Raw genomic sequence first — 23160 nt, forward strand, 5'->3', positions numbered from 1 at the left:
TGAGAAGATGGGTCTCTTTCAGGAATTGACATTGCTGTGGAATACATAGCCCTGTCATTCGTGGACTGCAAATTTGTGGTTGAATGAGTTATGCTATCAATAATTTTTCTGAAAACTGCCAAGCTGTAGAGAAAACAACAAGCATACAACAAACATCATACATACCCCTGTAATTGTGTTTTCTACCAGACTATTAACATAAAATCACATGTCAGCATTTCAATAATGCAGTGCAGACTGAGTCCTGAATATATGGTCTTCACATGTAATAACAGTGCCTGCAGCGAGATGCTACATTCAGAAGAGCCAACACTACAGAGAGGCCAAAGCAGTCTAATAACTATAACAAGGGCCTGGAAATCAAGATGTTTGGCTATTCCTGTTCAAGTTCATTTTTTAAAATATCTTCTTCAAAGTGAGGCAATACTTTCCTGTGATTTTCTTTAGAGAGCAATGCAGTTTTCACAACTTCTACAAAGGACATCGAGATACTCACGAAGATCATAACAAGGAATTCAACAGATAAGCTGCCACAGAGGAGAATACGACACACTGGAAAACCTCTTGATCATCTGTGTCCCACCAAGATTCTTATCCTCAGTCCCCATCCAAATCTCTGTGGAAAACTCTGATACTTGTGTGATTGATATATGAGCTGCTACTCTCTGCAAACTATTGTCCAAGTCAACCTCTACTCTAGATCTGTTTGCCTGGTTTCGTTTTTAGATACTGCCTCATATTGATTTTTTTTCTCATTTTCGTGTATGTTAATATATTCAGAAGGACAGTTCACTTTGCTTCCTGGTGCTTCAAACTAGAGCAGAACAGAGCTGGAAGCATTTATGGGCCATATTAATAATTTCTTACAATAAAGACACTTTCTTGGAGTCTCCTTTAATATTGCAGCTGAACATCCTGCAAGTGGATGCATAAACAAAGATAAAATGTTTGTATACAAAGGATGGACACAGAATAAGGCAAAATAAAAGCTATAAACAAAAATATGTAGTCAACTATTTAATGCAGTCAACAGAATTCCTCAAATACCTGTGCTCCAAAGAGTCGAGGAAAGCACTTAAAGAAAAACTTATTAAGGACACAAAAAAACTTTGCATCACACATGGAACTATTACTAACCTCAGCCAGAGGGATGGTAAACAGATCATGGAAAAAAGGGCGCAGCTTTTAGAATAGCATGCCTGTCTATTCCATGCATGGAGCACATGAGGAGAAGGCCATGTTTTATGGAACATTGATACTACAACAGAAATAATGATGGGACGTGGTATCAACCAAAGGTAGATATTTTTACAGCAAAACACCTATGCAACATACTCAAGAGTCTTGTATAAACTACCTAAGAAATGCTCTGAGGCCAAAAGTTAAACTCAGTCCTAATGTGGGGAAACTTGGGGTAACCTAAGACACAGGGAGTCTACTGAGCAATATTTACTATGAGTACCATGAACCTCTGAACTTACAGCACTTCCTGGGGGTCCTCTCTGATGGAAGTTCTGGGATCTAGTATATATATCTGAGTGTACTTCGTAGCCTTTTCTTTAACGGGGCAGTAGCTTCAACCTTCCTCTGCTTTTCTGCACTTTTTGTTGTATTATTCTTGCAAAACTCACCAGAAATTAGCATCTCTGGAAGATGAGTCTTGCCAGGAAGTTTAATTCAAATTAGCTAATAGCTTCAAATGTTACTGGAAAGAATAAGCAACATTCACATATGACTAAATAAAATTTTCTTAGGCAACTGGACTTACAATACACCAGCCATTCTGCAAAGCCTAGACCAAGAGTGATCCCAGAAAAATAATGGAAGGGTTTGTTCAATATTTTAATAATAGATGGCCAGTGCCGAAGATATAATTCTTATTAGTTAGTGTTTTTGATGTGCAGGAGGAATTATTGGGGGAGATATTTCTGGGGGGACGGGGAGAGTGAGGTGGATAAATGGATTATGGGGCCAGTTGAGAAGACAATTTATTGACACAGGTTTCTTGAAATTCTCTTTTTGAGTTAAAAACTTCAGTTAAAGGAAATCACACAATACATATTCTGAATCTGGCTTTCTGACAGGGGATTTTCTGAATTTTTAAGGGGGAAACATCAGCTAGCAGGACACCTTCAGAGAGATGCATGGAAAAAGCAACAAGGTATTCCATTATCGTCCAATAGTACTTAAAGGTTTTTACCAACAACCTGGATGATCACATACTTTATCTAGCTGCTAAAGTTTCAGCAGACATCACCAAGACTAGTTACTATTACAGTGTGATACGAATCTCCTGGTCAAATGATCGCAATTCAGTTTGGCTGCATTTAATACAGTCAAATGCAAGGCGATACATCTGGGAACCAGGAGGGCAGATTACAGCTATAAGGTGGAAAACTCTGCCTTGGAAAAAAAGTGACCCTGAGAAATCAGTGAAGATAACAGCTTCAACACGAGCTCTCAATGCAAAGCTACAGCTAAAATAGCAAGTGGGTTGTCTTAATGTATGAAAAGAGAAATACCAAGTTAGAGGCAGGCAAGAGATCCTGCCTCTGCAGGCAGCCACACCAAGCTCACAAGTCTACGTCTAATTTGAAAGCCCCCATAAGCATCTGGAAATAGCAGCAAGAGTTCAGAAGGGAACCACACAAACAATACGACTGCTGGAAAAAATAGATTAGTGTGGCAAGCTCTACAGAATTCCAAGTATATCAGCTCTTTGAGGAAGAGTTTGCAATGAGACTTAGTCACTACAAAATGGGTGTACCGAATGGGAAGACTTAATCTAGTTTTACTACAAGAGGCAAAAGAAGAACTAGTGACTCAAGGTCAAAGCTAAACTGAATGAATCTTGGAAAGAATGCTAAAAAATAAAACCAATGCATCTGACTTGCTGTGGGAACAGTTAAATGCTGTGAAAGCTTGACAGAGGAGACAGTAACCTTTATCTGCAACCTTTAGAATGCTCTATTTTTGTATAGCATACGCTCCAGTTCTGGGAGGAGTTTCCCAGTCTTCATGTGCATGATGCAAAGGTCCTGCCCATCCTTTAATTCTGGTCTCTTTTGATTGTTCCCTTCCTTCTTGAAGAGGAAAGGGAAATTTCTGCCCCCAGCATTTATCTTGGTAAGATCTGCTCTAGCATGAATTGCATAGCCCTCAGGCTTTCCACGGGAAGACGGTGCTCTTAGTCCCTCCTGGGAAGGCATTATCCCAGTAAAAACAGACACTGACATATCAGTTTTACCCAGGCTTAGCCTAATGGCAGAATTATTTTATCTTGCTGTAGAGAATATTCTCAAAAACAGAATACCACACATATTCAAACTTTTGTCACCTAGTATTATATTGTATGCTAAGGAGGCCATGTCTGCAAAATGCAGAGGAATAAAGGTTTTTTAACATTATTCTTTACTTTATATTAAAAAAAAGAAAAAAGCTGCTTGGCATCTTTCAGGTGGGTCCTTACACACAACATCACTCACACTGTATCCTATCCCACTACTGGCCTGAAGTCTGTCCTTGGCTATGTATATCTCTCCCCTAAAGGAGGCTATCATGGAATTTATTTTTAATTGTGTAAATGTCCTTGTAACAACCCTAGAGCTGCACAGATTAGGGGGGGGGGGGGGGAGAAAACACTACTGATGCTCTAACATGAAAATAGGCTGTGAAGATTGATCATGCTGCTATCAGTTTCCTCCTGCTCCTGATTACCAAAAATGAAGGAAAAGACCAAGCTTTGAATGCAGGTATTTCCATGTTTTCCAGCAAGGTACTGCACCAGCACTATATACTCACTGCAAGGGTCTGCTTTCATTTCTGGGGAAATCAGAAAGGATCTGGGGAAGTTTGGGGTGGCTCACACGAAAACCTTAAGCTACAGACACAAATGCAGTAAGTGGCAGAGCAGGTACACGCAGCAGTAGCTACTTGGCGTTTCTGCTAAGTGATGCTCCCAGTTTTGCCGAATGATTTGCAGCTAATCCCCAAATACTTGCACTGGTGTGGGGAACCCCACCCGCTAATTACCTGGAAGAAACCACAGGTCAGGTGCTCCTTCTGCACCAATACCTGGGAGCAAACAGAAACCAGACATGGTTTCCTGACAAGCCGTACATGACACATCATGCTGCAATGTGAGGGAAGAGACATTTTTCCACGACTACCACCCACTGCTCAATGCGTGCAAGGAAATGCTGTCTCCGAATTTGCTTGGCAGAGTGATGCCACTCAGAGCTTTCAGTCCTTCGGCTGTCCAAACATTTTTGGAAAATGGGTGACGGCTGCCTTGGAAAACACACGTCAGATGCCTCCAGTTCTAGGGGATAAGGGGATCCATTCCTGATTGCACATTAGGTACTATCTTTGTAGCCTACATGAAGTGCACAACTGATGGTTCCAAGCAAATCCCCTCATGGTAAATCCTTCCCAGCTCCTCAGCATGCAGGTTTTTATAATCTAGACTTGAGGTCCAAGCCCACTCTCACCCTCTTGACTGCCTTGACTAAAATGCTTTTGGATGTTTTAACTCTTAATGGAAAATGATGACAGTTCAGATTCCTAATCTTTTGGGAGTATAGCATAGACTTTTGTTTAGCAGGAATCAAGAGCAGAGACAGAATAATGCTTGACTGCTCAAAGGAGCACAGGCACTTGTGTTTTTGGACAGTGCCATAGTGACGGAACAGGATTAGCAAAAGGCTCTGGGGGATGCCCACAGTTACAGCTACCTGCTTTCTTGAAGGAAGGAAAAAAAGTAGGGGTGTAGGGCAACAAATGATTGCACATAAGGGAAGGAGAATGCTATGAAGAAAAAAGAAAAAAAAAGAAAGGAAGAAATTCAGGCCATTTTCTTCTGTTTGTTTCCAGGGAGCCTTGAACCTAGTCTACACAAGAACCTCTCTTGCATCTATTTCTTGTAATAATCCTAATTGCAGCTCAGTTGGTGTGCTCAAAAAAAAAAAAAAAATCCTTCTCCCTATTTAGCAAAATGCAAGGTTCCTTCACAGCAAGCACATCTGCCGGTGCTAAAAATGGAAATACAAGAGCAATGCAAAAAAAAAAAAAAAAAATCTTTCTCTTGGCAGGGAAGGGGCAGGAGTTTAGAAGCACCGGGACTGAGCAATATAAAACAAAGCACATGAGATTGCCTCAGAAGTTTCCCTTGGCAAAGAGGTGTGCACAATAGCTGAAAGGACACGTTAAGCTGTATTGTTGTACTGGTTAGTGCTAATATGAAGATGTCTAAATATCCATGCAAACAGTCCAAAGGTGATAAGAAGATGGGGAGAAGACCTCAGAAAATGGAAAGGCACATTTCACTAAATCCATTTCTTGTCTGAGCCCGCTCCCAGGCACTGGGCAACTGTCAGTCCTTCCTAGTGGCCCAGTTGCTTCCTTCAGCTGAGTACAACTCAAATATGCAATTGGTAGGATTGCTTCCACACACACAGGAAACCCTTAGAGAATAGAGAAAAGGCATCAAAACATTCAGAACTCCAGTACTGTGATTTCTGCCAAGTTTAAATATTTAGAAAACAAATAAATATCCTCATTCCCTTAACAAGCACATGGCCCAGGAAGGCCTATGATAAATTCTGAGAATTCTATCCTACTGCTCCTAATCACTTGGAAGCAGTCTGAGGCTTGGCAAAATCTTTAAGGAATGACCCATCATCCTCAAGACTCTACTTTCTTTCACACTCCTCACCTCCCTGAGCAACTGAGGATCATATCCCAAATCAGCAAGATTCAGGCTTGCAACTGAGGTAAATCTGGTTCTACAAAGGCTAAGATATTTAAGAATAAACTTTATCTCGGAAGAGCTGGACTGCTGCATACGCACACTTCGGCAGGGGTATGCCAGGTAGATTCAGCTGCTATTTATTTTGGATACCTTCATTTACTCTGCTGTTCATTCAGAAAGTGTGCGGGCCTTAGAAACCACAAAAGCACAGAATAATTATAAGATAAACCTAACTGATAGAATCACTCGTCAGTGGCTCAGATGTAGGCAGCACTTCTGTAAATCCCAAAAGATATATTAAGAGCCAGAGGCGGGTGGGTGGAGGAGGCTCATTTCCTCACTGAAAAATGGGGGTAGAGAGAAGTGGCCGATTAGCCCGTTGGAAATGACAGATTGCTGGATCGCGTTACGTGTCGCCATAGCCTCAGCCTGGGAAATGCCCGTGTTCGGCAGGTTAAGTCTGTGGGAAAGGAGGAGGCAGACGCTGGGAGAGCTCAGGGTCAGAGCAGGATGTTGTCCCCTGCGCCTGAATCTCAGCGCACCTCTGGAAGGGTGAAGTACAGCCATGGGCATTTCACAGCCTCCAGATGTTCCTTATGGAAGAGGCTCCTTCTGCTGGAGGCATTTCCCCATCCTTCCCATTCATGGGAAATGCTTCATTTCCCAAATATAAATCTCCCCATCCCCTGTCCCCCTTTTTCCACCCTTGGTGCAGCAATACTGAAACTCGTCTGCACCAAGGTGATGATTTCCTACCTGACGGACATAAAGTGAGCTCCCAAATGGAATGTGATCTCCTCCAGCTAGTAAAAGTTTTATAACCATGGACAAAAAACACAATAAATAAATAAATAAAATAAAAAGTGGGCCACTCAGCTGGTGTAAATCAGGGCTGCCTAGCTCCAGTAGAGCTTGCCTCAGGCAGGGGTGGAAATGTCAAGTATTTGCAGCATATGGATGGCAGGTTTATTAGAAACCATTAAAACATAACTTTTCCTCAAAAAACAAAACCCCCCAAAACTAAATATTGCAGGTCCATCCTCTGTTGAGATCTCTCCAGTGAATCACTCTAAATGTTTGAGTAGAGGCTGGATACTAGGTTTACTTGGGTATCCTAAATACAGCCATTCATAGCCACTCTAGTTAATCCCTGGTCTAGCATGTATTAATGCAATTTTTATTACTGATCCCAGGCACCCTTTCTCATGCTGCTCCCTACCACATCTCCTGTGCACTGGTTTTGGCTGCCAGAACATGCTTCTTGCAGGCATGGCTGGCATAACCTTGGGCGCAAGAGATGAGAACGGGTCCCTGAAGCAGCAAGCCCAAGCTTACACTCAACTCTTCTCAACTTCAGCCCTGAAGCCAGGGCTGAGAAATAGCCATTTCTCATGTATTTTCACACTGAATCTGAAGAGAATAACTTTCCTCAAGTACAGCCAGGCACAGAAAGACATAAAAAGTCCTCAGGGAAGGTCTGGAGAGCAGAAAATACTCCCTAGAATGGAGATGGCCTACAAGGATAAAAGGTGTCACGAATCCACTTATATACGAGGCCTTTCTGCCAATCAGATAGTGTCCATGGCTGCAGTTCGCTCCTCTGGGGGAATCCCATTTCACATGTGAGATCACTGGATTTCCTTTTTCCTCACTGCTGAGGGTATCTGGAGATCAAAGCCCCACCAAGAGCTGGTAAATATATTCTCACTTTGATGCCTGAATGCAAACACAACAAGAGAAGAACACATCCTTTATGCAACACTTCCCATGTTTTGCTGGCTGTTCATGGCACTGGCAAATAGAAACAGATTTAAAGGCCAGATTTACTAAAAGTTTCTCTTTTTGGTTTTTCCTTTGCTATTACGATGCTTTTCCAAGAAGGTTTGAGGGATCTATTCCTCTGCCCCTTCCCCCGCTTCTGCTTAACTCCGACCTTTCCCAAACCAGGTAATATATAACTCCATTCATTGTGATGCTAACGAGTTCTATTTAGCCATATTTAACTGGATATCATGACTCCATGCGATGACCTTTCACTCCTGGGAAGTAGTTTTAAATTCGATCCACAGCAAAGGAAAATCCTTCCAATTCATTGGCTGTGAAAGGTCACAAGTGAAATGTGTTCTGATGGTATCTGCTCGTGGTTTGGTTCTCAGTATAACCAAGCATCAAGCTGGTCTGAATCCCCTTTTGTCTTGGCAGCCCGAGGACCAGGCACCTCAGGAAAACTGCGTGGAAGAGATGGCCGAACATCTGGCAATGCCATGGGTACAGACAGACCAAGGGGAGGAGAGGTCCCCGTTGAACTCAAAGCAGCGCTTTGGGAGGACAAAGCACAGGACTCTTACCCAGCTTCATCTGGCATTTCAACCTCCCAATAATAGGAGTTTTTTTTTTTTTTTTTTTTTTTTTAAATCCAAGAAATTAAAAGCAAGTCATATGCAGTATCAGGTATAAGCACACAAAGATCTCATAAATGCATTGGATAGTGGTGCAGTACTTGCAAATACAATTTTGAAGACAGAAATGGCTAGAGTAAAAACCACAAAACTAAAACTACATGAATAGTGCAGTATAGGCCTTCACTGGCACCTCTCTTCCCCTTTGCCAGGGAGTTGCTGCAAACCATTCAGCTTGGGATTTCAAAATAAAACACTGCAATGAAAGTTAGTCTTGCCCTTTCACCCTTCTTTATGGCCATACCCACACTGAAGTATGAAGGCTTGTTTGTCTGTTCTTGCATAAAACACTCCATGCTGTGATATGGGGTACCCTAGACAGGGCTTGAACAAGTGCTGTCTTGTTCATTTTGAAATACTTAATATCAGTGCTATAGTATGAACCAGAGCTATCAATAAAAAAGGAAAGAAAGAAAGAAAGAAGAGAACATGTAGTAACATACATCCTCCTCAAAGCTTCAATTTAAATAAAGAATGGGGAAGAAACAAAAAACACATGCCATCAGTTCATTTTTACAGCAAGAATAAGGCAGACAGATGGCTGAAGAGACTTCCTTTATCACACAGGAAGCTTGCAACAAAGCTCAGATCCCAACAAGGATGTCTCCAGGCTGAGTCACTCTTAAAAATCAGAACAGGTGTATTAATACAGCAACCACCAGAACTTAGAAAAGAGCAAAAGCCGCATTGCAATGGGAAAGCTGAGTCACAGGGCAGTGCCAGGAAAGCAGCAGCAGCCTTTGTGGTTGCTCTGGTCAGATTTGTACAGCTGCAAGCCTACTATCAAAGCATGAAATTAGATTATCTGTGTATTTATAACACCGAGGTGTGCCATGATGGCAGCCTCATGAGCCCAAAGTGGATCAGAGAGGGACTGCTCTTTAGCAGAGCACCAGAATTCCTACCTCGACACAGCCACTGCCAAGGAAAAGGAAGATGACTGCTGCTGGAAGCTCTCAGGAATCCCAAGTTTGCCCAAGTTATTGCTTTTTAAAGATACAAAAAAGCAACACACACACACACACACACACACACACACACACACACACACACACACACACACACACACACACACACACACACACACACACACACACACACACACACACACACACACACACACCAAGGCCTGATCCAACTGCACCCTGCCTTGGGACAGCAGTCAGAAATAAACAGCACAAGCAAACTGGAGAGACCCAGACCTTAAAGTCTCTGACCTTGCAGAAGAAATGTAGGAGGGGATGAGTTAGTTAATAAAACACACCTGCAATAACTTCTTTTGGAAACATGCCTCAGCTGTGATACCTGGCTCCACTCCCAACACTGCCAAAGAATCCCCAGATGTCATGGGCTGCTGTTTAACAGACACCGCTGTTTCTAGGGGCTCCTAAGAAATACTGAACTGACAGATTTTTTAAAAACATTGTAATATCTTATAAAGCTGTCAAGGCAGTTTTTCATTATTATTATTTATAACATGCTCCTATGTTAAGTCCTTGTATGACAGATTTTAGCCAGCAGCTAATTTTTAAAGTGAAGTGATAAACTTCAGCGACAAGACTCCAACACAGCTTTAATTACAGGGTTGTAAGTAAGCACGGGTAAACTATAAAAATATGCTGAGAGATTTTTCACTGTTAAAATGTCACTAACATTCTCACTAAGCCATGGACACCATGCTTTTATGCTACTGATTGGATACATTTTCCTGATAAAGAGTTCAAAAGTAAAACCATCCCAATGAATTCTTATCTGGCTTTTCTACCTCCATTCCCCTTTGCTTTTAAACAGCGAGGTAAACTAATTGCGTTTTGTTAAAGCACAGTTTTTCCTTCCGAGTCAAAACACAAAATACAGTCGTGGCTCTCCTCACAAAACTGCCTCTCTACCAGATTATATGGAAATGGCCAATGACAAGAGGGTTTGTGCACTGAACTCAGCTGCTAGCAGTTCTTGGCTTTTGGCCTGTTCTGGAGTTCCCCCTGTAAGTACATGGAGTTATGTATTCCACAGCTTTTCCATTCCCTCATTGCTTCAGGTCAGACCTTTCTGATGGCTCTCATCTTTCCTCTGGAATTTCTTTTCATTCAAATCTTCCACAGTAAATCCCAAACCTTGCTTTGCTTCTGACCTTCAGCTTTTGCAGAGGAATGCCTAGTCAGACTTCTGCTTATAAATGCAGAAATGGTCAAATGGTTAACTGTAAGGAGAAAAAAAAAAGGTGTGTTTTTTGTTGCCTTTATGGAAATATTCATAATTCCTAAATATATATCTTGTTTGCTTCAGTCAAATACTTTATTCTGCTTAAAAACCAAAGCCCAAGTATATTAACTGATGAATAAAGGGTGTATTGAATTATTTGGGTATGTCTGATCTGCAGAGTAGGTAGAGGGATCTGAGCTGGCATCAAATAATCCAGTGATGTAACCACATCAGCTGGTACCTGAGATAGCTCCACTGCATGTCTCTCACAGAGGCATCATCACGGCCGTATTTCCTGCTGTTACCTTGGCCATCGGCAGACCCCGAGCAGCAGATTTGCAGGTCAAAACTAGCAGTAGATGCCCTGAGCTTTGACCTCAACCTTGTTAGATGCTCAGCAACTCAACTCCCACTGACTTCAAGAGGGATTGAAGGAGCTCAGCACCTCAGAGGGCAGAATTCAGGCACAGCGCTACTGTGGGTGGATGCTTCCTGAAGAACTGGCAAAATCACTGAAGCCTCATATTTTTCTGGCAAATAAGCACCAACTGAGGGAAGTTACAGCTGCCTGAGGGCTTTCTTCAGCGAAAATGTTCAACTTGGGGAAAAAAAAGAAAAATTCTACTGTAAGTTTTGCATTCATAAACTGATGTTCCCCTTTGCCTTCCTCTCTTGCCCTCTCCGACTTTTGCCCTCCTTCCTTAGCTGCCAAGAAAGTGCCCCTTTGTGTGTGGAACTGCCCAGTGGTTCACAGAAGTTAACTAGAAAAGACACATTCAGTCACTTTCTGTCAAAATGCCTTGACACTCTCCTTTCTGCCCAAAAGACCCTTTTGCTTTGGAAAGGCCCTCATCGAACACCTCCCCCCTTTCTCCTCCCTCTTGAACTTACTCTGCAGCAACAATGCAAAATAAATAAGTAAAAGCGGCTCCCCTCTCTCCCCTGCCCCAAGCCTTGGCTTTTTTTTTTTGTTGCTGTTGCAATCTCCACTATCAATTTTCTACAGGGAACTTGCAAAGTCTGGATGAGTGCAAAATGCTGCCAGTGGTCATTATTTTCACAGAATTTGTATTCCTCTCTCATTTTGCCACTTCTGCCTTGGCTTTGTTTTTGCCATGGCTGGCTTTCTGTGACTGCCGGAAGGGATCCTGCCACGCTATGAGGGTCTCTGGGTCCACGTGTGTGTGACAAGAAGGGGATCGTGTCCCACGTGCCTGTACGAGGACAGGGTAACACACACTGCTCTCCACCCGTGAGAGCGCTGGAGTACGTGCAGTGCAATTCGGAGTAAAAGGGAATGGGTTCCCTTTGCCTTTGAGAACAAACACATAGCAGACATTATTTCTAAATCAATCAAATAAATTGTTTCTAAATCAAAACGGCATTGAAAGTACAAACTGCATCATTTTGCAAGATTTCAAAGTCCTCTGGATGGCCATCTTTAGTCAAAAAGATACTAAGCATGGCTCCCTGGCATGACTCCCATTAAACTGTGGTGTGTTAAGACAACCACTACTACTATTTTAACTGAACCTTAGTTTTCACGCTGTATAAAACTTTCGGAGACCGACTGGGGTATAGGACCTGCGATGGGTAAAACAACAGATGTTAACCCAAATCCAGTGTTAATGGGCAAATTTAGTTCTGGTTTCCCTTTCAAGAGAAATCGAGGAGCTCTGTCCCATGTATATCATCTGCTTAGAAATTACAGGAGGTTTTACGCAAGGATGGGCTCTTTGGAATTTGTAGCTATGTATTTTTAATACTGTCAATAAACTACTTCCTTGAGACACAGAAGGGCAATAATGGGAGCTGTTAACAAAGTGTGAAAAGAAACGGGCAAGCAAAGGTTAATCACATGGCTGTCCACTAATGACCTCTCCAGCCCCGAGTTTAAACCCTCCGCTACTTGTAAAGACCAATCACGTGAATAATTTCCTGTCTGAGGTAGTCTTTATGGTTAAGAATAAAAGCTGAGCTTATTGTGAAAAGAAAGTGCTCAGCAGGGGACAAGGTTATTATTTTTAAGCTGATCTAAACACCTGGGTTTCTCAGTAGACCCTATTAAACTTCCTCCATTATGTCTAAATATTTCAATCATTCCTACCACAGTAGTAAATTAGTGTATTACTGCTTAAAGCAGATAAGCCGTGGCGATGGGGACATCCTAAGCTGATGCTGCTCACCCACCCTGAAGAGGGACCAGTGCGGACTGGAATCACGGCTGTTTCTTCCCCACAAATAAAGCAGTGAGGCCTGATATTGAGTAGCAGTTCCCGCATATCATCTCCTCCTGGTGTACTGGGGTGTGAGAGTTTATTATTATTTATTCCTGCTACTCATGGGACCACAGCATGGGCCATACACAGGGCAAGGGCAGGCTCCTGGAAGCAGGACAGTTTTGGGACAGCGACGTCCCTGAAGCTGTAGGTAATGGGAAAGCAGATGGAAAAGCTTGTTTCCATCCTCAGCCAAATCCAGTTTTATGTCAGGATAACTGCATTTACACCACTTTCTACAGTATTGACTTATGCACACCAAGCAAAATTCCTGCAGGTTCTTCGTTTTCTCAGGTTCACCAGAAGAGTCTCATCTGGCATATTGAAACAAAGCGGCCAGCAAGAGTTGCAGAATCACTGTGAAATTCTAACTCTGGTCAACGCAAAGTGCCCACCCTACAGTCTCCAAAAGGGATGATATTTTGCTGTTTTAACCTGTTTAAAATGCTGCCTAGAGACTGCCTGATCCTGCACGGATGGTGGCATTGCTTTTTCTACTTAATAAATGGAGTACTTGAGTTTTCCAAGCGAGTGCAAGAGAGGAACCCTTCTGTTCTGTAAACAACTGTGTGTCCAGTTTCCATGCACGGATACCCAATTTGTGCATGCAACTGTAGTTATTGTGCATTCAAATGGGGCACACCACTAGTCACGGGCCTGGGCTTCTTGCCAGTTTAAAAGTCAGCCCTTCTGTATGTAGAAAGAAAAAGCAGTATCCAATAGAAACAGTACTCTGCATGCACTCAGCGCTCTTATTCAAGGCACTCGGAACAATGCCTAACTGTTAATCTTCCCAACGCTGCCGTGAGGCAGGGAATATTTTATCTACATTTTACAGTCGGAGGAAACTGAGGTTAAGTGACTTGCCCAAGGTCAAAAGACGGATTTAATGACCAGTTCAGGATCTGTCCATGAGAATATGCTGTCCTGACAGCAGGCTACTGTAGCTCGGGCTGGATGAGGAGTAAACGTGTCCTTCCTGCAATGTCCAAGCAGTGCCGTTTGCTAAAGGTCCAATCCAAGGAAGTTCAAACAAAAATCTGAGGTGGTGCCAAGATTAGGGAAATATCTCCTCTGTGGTCAGGCACTTTTTGTGTTGTAAATGCAGAGGCTGAAATTTCCAGAGATGTGGATGCCCAATTTCCGCTAACATTAATAAGCTGATGTGTCCAAATCCTGTAGGCAGCTCTGAAAGCCTGTTTGTGCTTTCCCTCTTCCTACTATTCAAGCATAGAATAAGGTCAGGGCTTTCCCATACCCTCTCCCTTCTCTGCCGGTGGAAAAATTCTGGCCATACCTTCACTTACTCTGCAGTGAATGGATAATGTCACTGGGGATTGATTGATCTAATACCCACAAAAGGCCAGAGGAGAGATTCCCTTGGTTGCCACAGATACTGGATCAGGACCTTATCTTTTTATGGCATCCATATGACTATTTTAATATCTGAATATCTCATGTTTTTTAATATATTCCACTTCCTACCCCAGCCACGAAATCGCGAGGTAGCATTAATCGCTTAATCCCCATTTTGCAGATGATGAAATGGGGCAGATAGGACTCCATCCTCATTTTAGTCTGAACTGGTCAGAGAGGCTCTTGTCATAGTCAGGAGGAAGAGATAAGCACCTGCAGACAGAAATTTAGACATCCATTCTGGGATGGGAAGCTACAGAGAGGATGATCAGCCCTTTGGGAAGCGCCTGGCTGTTCACACCGATGGCAAAGGGAGCCTCGGTGGCTCTGTAGTCACCATCTCTCCCTACAAGACAGCTAATGCTAGGAGGATGAATCCCCTCCCAAATGCCCAATATCATGAAGAAAATCTGTGGCAAAGTAAGAAACTGAATCCCAGGCATAACTGCTAGATTAGTTTTCCTTTGGACTGAGCTTTAATTTCAGTTAAAGCTTTTTTTTCCCTTTTTTTCTTCATTTTTTCCTTTCAAGGCAAATAAATAAATAAATAAATAAAACAGTAAGTTAAAAACTACCAGCTATGCTTGGATTAGTCACTGGGAATCTCGGGAGCTGGGCTCTTGAGCTCTGGCCTCTTTGACTTTCGTATGTTTAGATGTTCAAGCCCTAATGAGTTGATCTCGTTGATCTTTAGGTGTCTATTCATATGCAAATCCTGGCATTCTACTTTTGCTAAATAGTCTTTGTATTAACACATGAAATAATTTTTTTTTTGAAAGAAAGTCAGTCTGTAGTAAATCCTCATACTTAGATCTGTTTGCATTTGGATAAATGATCACGGACCTTCTTTATATGATCTTGTTGCTGTATCTCTGTAAGGAAAAGGAGGGGAAAAAAGACCTGACCTTTCATCTCTTCCACATCACTGCAAATGTTTCGTCAAAACAAATATAGCCAAAGAGCCAACAGACAACGATTCAAAAATACATTATTGGTCCAGCTGCCTTTTTTTTTTCTTAATCTTATCTTAAAAATTAACACAGAAGTGTCTCCATTCTAGTGTCACTAGGTGGATATGTTACTCAAAAGACCAGATCTCTTTATTGAGGCTCCAAAATCATGACTTGCCGCAGAGGGGACACCTTTGACTTCGGGGAAGATTTCCCGAGGCGCTCACAGTGCCTGCGTGTGCGTGTGTGCGAGAGGCACGTACATTGCAGAACACACCAAGCAGATTTGAGAGTGAATCCTGACCCCAGTCGTCAGCAGAAAGCGCTCAAAGACTTCAAAGGGTCTGGGATTTCACCCATCGTTTTTCAGACTCTGAAGCTTGCAATCATTAGTGGTTTACTCTGACTAGAAGTGGTGGCAACAGTGCAGGAAAGTCACATGGGAATCTCATCCAACTTTGTTACAAACATCTACTATCCCTTTTCAATCACTTTCTAGATATACAGTTATATGTATATAAGTAAGCCATAGCAAGTAACTTGAAACATCACACAAACAAACAAACAAAACCCAGGAAAACTGTGGCAAAATATAAAAAAAAAAATATTAAAATATATCCTGGACAGTATGCATATGTGTGTGTATTTATGGATGATGCATCAATTTAATAAAACTTTCAAAAATTCTCTTCCTTAGTTTGAACACCTTGCTTGCTTGGAAATACAGCTGAATTTCACTTGCTGAAGAAAAGCTATTTAGGGCCAAATGCAGGTTGCAACAAAATGTTAGGAACAAACTGTCCAGGATCCTCCTCCTCGCAACAATCCCATGCACTTACAAATTTCCCTTTAAGAATAACGTGGCAGTGCAAACACCTAATTAAAAAAACGGCTTGTATTCGGAGTTACTAATTAAAAATCCTCATGTTCCCCCGACTTTTTTCCCCCTCTGTGGAAATCTGCAAGTTATTTAATTGAAGTCCCAGTTTGCCGGTGCAGATGCACGAAGTGTCTGAATCATCAAACAGATTTAGGGTGTTTTGATTGTTGTGTGTGCCTCATTGCTATTCCCAGAATGTCGAGCTGAGCTTATGCTGATCGGCAGGACTTAGAAGCATGAAACAGTAAAAGAGTCCTTTCTTCTCCTCCCAGCCCCATCCCCCTTGCCCCCCTGGATTTACATTGAAACTTTGCCAATCTCCGATCGCGCGCTGTCTGCTGCCTCCGCATTAAAATGGAGCTGCCCGGCCTCTTGCGTTGGCCCCCGGCTCTATCTCCAGATTCCCCTTGGCTGCCGTGAGACATCCCTCGGGTTGCATCGCTGAAACTTCTGTAAGGGCCTAAGATGATTTGATTTTCTCTCTCTCCTTCTTTATTTAAAAAAAATAATAAAAAACCTTCTGTTTTTACATTTTTGTGTTGTGTGAAAAGGAGTGAGACGGAGGACAAGAGGGAGTGAAGCCTGTTTTCGTCTAGAGGTGAAAACAGCCTGGTGAGCAGCAGGTGCAAAGCCCCAAAGCAGCTGCTTGCTGCTCTCAAGTTGAAGCGCCTTGGTCCCCCACCCTCCACGCCAAGAGCACTTCATATAATCCTCTCATGCAATTCACACTGTAATTGCAGATATCCAGACTGCGAGGGCTCGTTTTATTATTATTTTTACTGATAACAAGATCTGCAAACAGGGGACCAGGCGTATTAATTAGTTGTGTGTCGCTAGGCAGCTTCTGCAGAAGCAAGTTGGATTCTTTCCCTTTCTTTTTCATTCTTTGGGGGCCAGAGGGACACAACTATTTTCCCCCCTCCTACTTCTCCTTTTACCCCCTTGAAGGCCACTCAAAGTAGCACATAGGGAACTTTCCTGCTGACTCTATAGGTCCTTTCAATATCTTGCGGCCTCATTCACTCCTTGAGATGAAGCCTGTTGGATGGGTGCTAGCAATGAAGATTAGTGTCTTGAGGGCCAGCTTGTTTTCTCAAGGCTCTGCTTGTTACATTGCTAATTATGGGTCTAGGGGAGCCTTTGCTGATATCTGACCAAGTGGCATGGATTACTGTGCAATCATTTCCCACTGGGGAGGGGGGATCTTTATTATTTATTATTATTATTATTATTATTTATCTCTAAACAACTTTTGAGTAGTAGATTTTAAAGTAATTGCTCTTCCTTGTAATCCAGGATTTTTTTAATCATATTATGAATTTCAATAACCATTAGTTAAAATGTTAATTACTAGTAAATATACGCTTTTCCCTTCAGTTCAGAGGGAACACAGTTCCTATGACTGTGTTGTCTGTCGCCTGCACCTTTAATGTGGTAGCTCTGTCTAATAGGACAATATGATTTCCAGAAAGAAAAGGCTGAACATTTGGCTTCAAAGTTTTGTTTTAGATTAAGCCTTAATGAGTTTATGCTTTTTTACAGTTGAATTTTCAAGCCAGAATATAAATGAACAAAAGCCAGTTTGCTGACATTATTATTTTTAGTAATTCAAACAGATTTTGCAATGCTGACACTGTGCAAAAGCCCAGAAACTGGGATCCTCACTTTAGCGGCAGAAAGCCTGATGTAGCTGCCATGAAATAAAGACAAGTTCCCCACTGACTCAGTGAAGCCCTGGGCAGCAGGGAAAACAAGACAAGTTTCTGCTCGGTAACACACCTGCGTCTGAGCAGACAAAAGTGCCTCTTGGCCGAGGGGACTGGAGGGAAGATGCAATTACTGGCATTATTTAGTAGAGTTATTTACAAAAATACTCAGCAACATGTTTCTCGAAATGCTTTCAATTTGCTTTAAAATTTTTTGTCATATGTGCCAGCACATGAATGACAACTGTGTGATCTTTGCAAAAATAGGCAGTACTGGGGTTTTTTGTCTATGCTGCAGCTGTGCTTGTGTTACCAAGATCTTGGCAAGATCTGGTAAGCAAAGCCATCGAAACCGTGTATTACACTGCCATTAGAAAAAATAAAAAAAAATACACCTGGTTATAAATAAAAACAATCTATGACTGATTTAATCTGTGGCCTGCGATCTGTGATGGCAGAGAACCATTCCAGCAATGGGGAGCAGCTAAAGCATTGGTTCACTCTGGGGACACCTGCTCCTCACAGGCCACAGCCCATATGTCAGGACGTTGAGTTTCACACCTTTTTTTTTTTCTTTTTAGCTTTTCCAAGCACACCAGAATCGAAATGGCATAAAAACCTAGCTGAAATTTGCAGGCCCAATATAGTGTTAGCACTGTAAGAACCCTAAGACAGACAATAATTAATCCAAAACAAACTAGGCTGGTGCAAACCCTCATTATTATTACATTGTCCCATAAATGGACACTTGCCTGAATGAACATAACAGCGCTGAGGATGCTACGGGCGCCCGTACGTTGCCTAGGCAGTCGCATGGCTCAGGTCCAGTTTGTTTTCAGCAATGCCTTGGGTAGTGTCCTCTCAAGTTTCAGCCCAAGGAGCTGCTGGACTTGGAGCAAAGTAAACACACTCCAGTACCGCTTCTCAGCGGTCGAGCCAGAAGTGCTTTTCCCAGGGGGGCAACAGGGATGTCCGCAAGCTTTCAAAATAAGAGTAATTCAAGGTGACACCGGCACACCAGGACTTGCATTAAGCATATGTCAGAAGAAGTAAATTGCTGCCCGGCAGAGTGGGAGTGAGCAGGTCAAATGGTATGCTGGAAAACCCCCACATCAGCTCATGTAAAACTTCCAGTCAGTTCAACTGCGGCAGCGTCAATGTTGTTAGCTGTCCAACCGACAGGAATTTCAGCTCTAATGCCAAAAGAGTTGCTGTTAGAAATGCAGACATCTTAGAGACATGCTAGAAGACGAGATTTATTAGGCTAAAAAAATGAATGTGCCTGAACGTTTCCTTGAGAAACACATTATTCCATCTCAACTGAAATTAAAACAGATCAAGTAAACAGCTCTGAAAGCTGGAAAACTTAATTTCTTGCCCATCCAATTATGCCTAGCTAGAGCAGCCAGTGCAATTTTCCATAATGGACATTACGAACTGTGGGTGGTCCCCGTGACTGTACCGTACGAGCTGGAGCACTGGAGCACAATAAGGCATGTTAGGGGCTGTCAGCGCATTTTAGGATCTCCTAACTCCAAACAGCATTTGAGATGACCCTTTGAACAAAAAAAATGATTCCGAATACCTTCAGACTTTGGAAATAAATCAATTTGAGAGCAGAACTAGGTTTCAACTTTTTTTGATTAGCCACAATCAAAACTTCGGCTGCTATTATATATCTTTTTTGCTGGACACAGGCTCTGGCCTGACTAGGGCTTTCAGGCTTTTCTTATTCATCTGTGTTTATTTATGTACGGATATGTTTCTATTCCGGTCTGCTTTGTGCTGTAATCACCTATCCTGCATTCAGGTTACTTTGCTATAATTCATTTGTTTACAGTTTCAGTGCTGCTTGGGTAGAACATTGTAAAACCTTAAGTACCCAAGAACCTCCAGCTCTTATAGAGGAATCTCTTTTTTTATTCAAATCAAAGCAATAAAACCCAGAGAGCTTTTCTCTGTCTCCCCCTCCCAGTGCACACATACTTTCCAGTAGTTACAGAACTACACGACCATCCAACAGAAAAGAACTCATATTTTCATCTCAACACTTACCAACTCTTTATTTGACAGTGCAGATGGGCTGTGACAGCAATCCTTCCACAGCAAATCAGGAAGTTACTGTGCAGACCTGAGAAACCAGACAAACAAAGCAGCAGCACAAGCAGGATTTTCAGAAGGTGAGAAATCCCACATCACCTGCAGGAGTGGGGAAAATATTTTAGAGAGGTTGAAAAGGAAGGAGGAGTAAATGTTAGGTCGGGCCCAGCTAGCTCCCAAGGGTCTGTGAGATGGTGACTCCATCTAGGAGCAGGATGGGGACCGGTGTGAGATGTCTGTGGTAGCTAGGAGGGTGCAGAAGCCCTTGGAAGTGGGAGCATGCCCTGCCCCTCATTTTGTGGCACCACTGCATAGGAGCATGGTGCTTCATGGTGGAAAGGCGGGAGTTGACCGAGATGGAAGGAATTACAGCAATACTGCTGGAAGGGGCAGAAGGGATCCATAACCACATTAATTACAGTCATCCCGGTGGCTTCTTTGGATTAAGAATGGCCTTACATGCTGGTGTGTGCAGACTAGCAGCAGTTGGAGTTGGGTGCCTATTACACAAGGAAGGGGTTGGCCCCTCTTCCCTCCTCTAATTTGACCGCAGGGCATGACTGCCTGCTTTTGTCACACGAGGTGCTGCTTCCATAGCTGGTCCCTTTCTCCATATCATTCTCTCATTAAATATCTAATGGCCAGGCCACCTCCAGGTCAAGCCTGGTCCTTGTGGCCTACTTGTGATGATTTCAAACAAAGTACCTTTGGGCTAGGCCTTTCACTTAGGAGGGTTCTCAGTAAACATCTGCAAACCATGTCCTCTTTGAAACCCCTCTTGGAATCCCCCCAGAAAACTGAAAGACTGGGCAAAGACAAGGCTACCTAGACTGTTGACACCTCTACCCAACACGATGCCAGGAGACCAGACAGGTGATTTGTCTGCATCTCTCTGCTGTTCCCTAAGGTAACTATAGCACAAGGTTAACCATCCTTATCCTGAGCTCGCACAAATCCTTGTCTGTGCCTTGGATGGTTAGATGCTATAGTAGTGCCACAGGTACACTTAAAAATCTGCTTGTGAAATGAAGACTTGCCAGAGGTCAACACCAAGGTTTTTAGACTGCCAGGCCAATGACAGATCCATTGCATAGTCCTGCTTCATGCTAACCCAAACTTTGAGACTGGTTTTCTCCCTTGTCTACACTCACATTTATAACACCTACTAATTTTTCATTCTCACCAGTAATTAACACAAAGAACAGATAACTAGATTTTGTTCCTCTTCTGTTGCCAGTTTTTCACAACACTGAGGAAGCTTGAATAACACATGTTATATCCAGAGTGCTAAGGGCTGTATTTTGAAGTGTTTAGCACCTGGCAGCTCCTATGGGAACACCTAGCATAAGTGACTACCAGCCAGATGTTCAAAATAGTACAGGACCAGCTTGCTGAGATCTTTGGCCATTTATGCTGGAATCTAAATGGGAATGGAACAGTTTGGAGTCTGGTTCTAGATGAAGGGTAATATTTAATATAAATTTGTTTGAAGACCTAGTATTTTTAGGTCCCATATTTTAGCGAACATTCAGAGCTGATCTTTGGGGCATCCAGATGTAAAGGACAGCTGCCTATCAGGGGGAAAAGTAATGGCTTTTCTTAATAAATAGAAGGGCTCAAAATCTCTGCCATTAAAAAAAAAATCTTTTTTTTAAATTTCAAAATCAGCAATTTTCAAATTAAGGCCTTATTATTAACCACCATTCCCCCACACTTTGGTAAAGGACACTGTTCTTTCTGCACTCCCCTCATTCACACAGCATGCAGAAGGGTAACCCCCAACCTTAGCAGAGCCCACGCTCTTTTCCCCCACCCAAACAAACCTGGTGGCTTGCAAGGACTTTTCTGTACTTTTATAAGCCAAGAGGGGCTTTCTCATCAGAGTTCATCATGGCTCTATTTTCCCCCTCCCTTTAATTGTAAGAGTGGGCAGCCCCAATATTTGAAACTCCTCCTGCCCTGTTTCTTTTCATTCTCTCTTTCTTCCTTCCTTCCTTCCCCCTCACCTCCTCCCTCTCCGTCTCCTACTCTGTCCCCTTCAGAAGCCCCCAGGATGACACTGCTCATTGATGCTTCTCCTTCATTAGCATTTCAGCAACTTGGCTCAGTAGTTTCAGAGACAATCCGTCATGAGAAAACTGAAGAATGTGCCCCATTTGCATGATTCTGTGCCAGAATGCAACTTTTTCTCAGCTGTTCATTGTATAATTTCCCCTTGAGCCTTCAACTTTCCCATGAAGTCCCAGAAATGATATTATAGAATTCCAGACCAGCTGAAATGCTCCAAAGACTAGCTTTATGGACATTTTTAACCAACCTCGCAGCTTTACAAAGAGAATCAAATACTTAAGAAACATAGTTTCACTTGCTGTTCCAAAAGGCAGTGTTTCTCGGAGGAATAAACTCCTTTGAAACTACAAGAAGGAATTTATGCCCATGATGAGAATGATCCAATAACTGTTGTGAATCCTTCAGCATATTTTTAACTTCCACTTGTCCTTCCTTAATTATTTTATTCCTCTTACAATTAAATGTTTGTAATCCATTTTGAGAGTTTTTCCGAAATGAATGGATATGCAAACAACTTGATTGAAATGCTCAGTGCATATGACTAAAAGTTACTGGCTCTCACACACGAGCAGAACAAATCAAGCTTTTGGTTAGTTGGTTTTTGAAATCAAAAAGTGCTCTATAAAAAAAGGACAGGCAGATAAAACCTGCTTCTAATTACCTTCTCGAGGGCATCTGAGTTCGTAGAAATAAAGAGTTTATTATATTAAAAGTGAGCAAGAAACTGAAAACTTGTGTAAAGCAATCAGACTACTTTGTCAATTAAAATGTATCCCATTAGGAAAATTAGGCACCTGTTTCACCAAAGTTAGACAATAGAGCATCAGAGAACATGCCATTTTAACAGTCTCGTTGCTAATTAAATTCTTTACTTTTTCCTATGTATACCTAGAACTATAATTTTTCCCATGTCATTCATAACATGCCAAAACAGAACTTCTTTGAATTATTCGGCATCTGAAAAACATCGATTCCTTTTTTTTTTTTTCTCTCCTGTGCTTTCACACTCAGAGCATGGAAAACACAAATATTTCTAAACACAATATACCCTTAGATATACCTTTATTATATATATACATATCTATATATATAATGTTGCTAAAATTACGAGGAATTAAAACGTTCTAAGGTCAGAACTCCACAGACAGATAAACCAGAGCCCTCCAGATGCAAATGCTCAGTTTTTTGGTGAGAAGCTCACACGGTGATTAGAGTTCGGTCGTGGAAGATTTCATTAATTATAGGTGACCGCTTTTCCTCTCAGAGGACAGCTCAGGTCCCCTGGCTCCCCCTCGGCAGCTCATCTTAAATTGTTGTCTAACCTTCCCCTTAATTCAGCTCATCTTGAG

The sequence above is a fragment of the Tinamus guttatus genome, unplaced genomic scaffold (assembly GCF_059628265.1).
Source record: "Tinamus guttatus ecotype Peru unplaced genomic scaffold, ASM5962826v1 Tinamus_guttatus_pri_ptg000198l, whole genome shotgun sequence".
NCBI lineage: Eukaryota > Metazoa > Chordata > Aves > Tinamiformes > Tinamidae > Tinamus > Tinamus guttatus.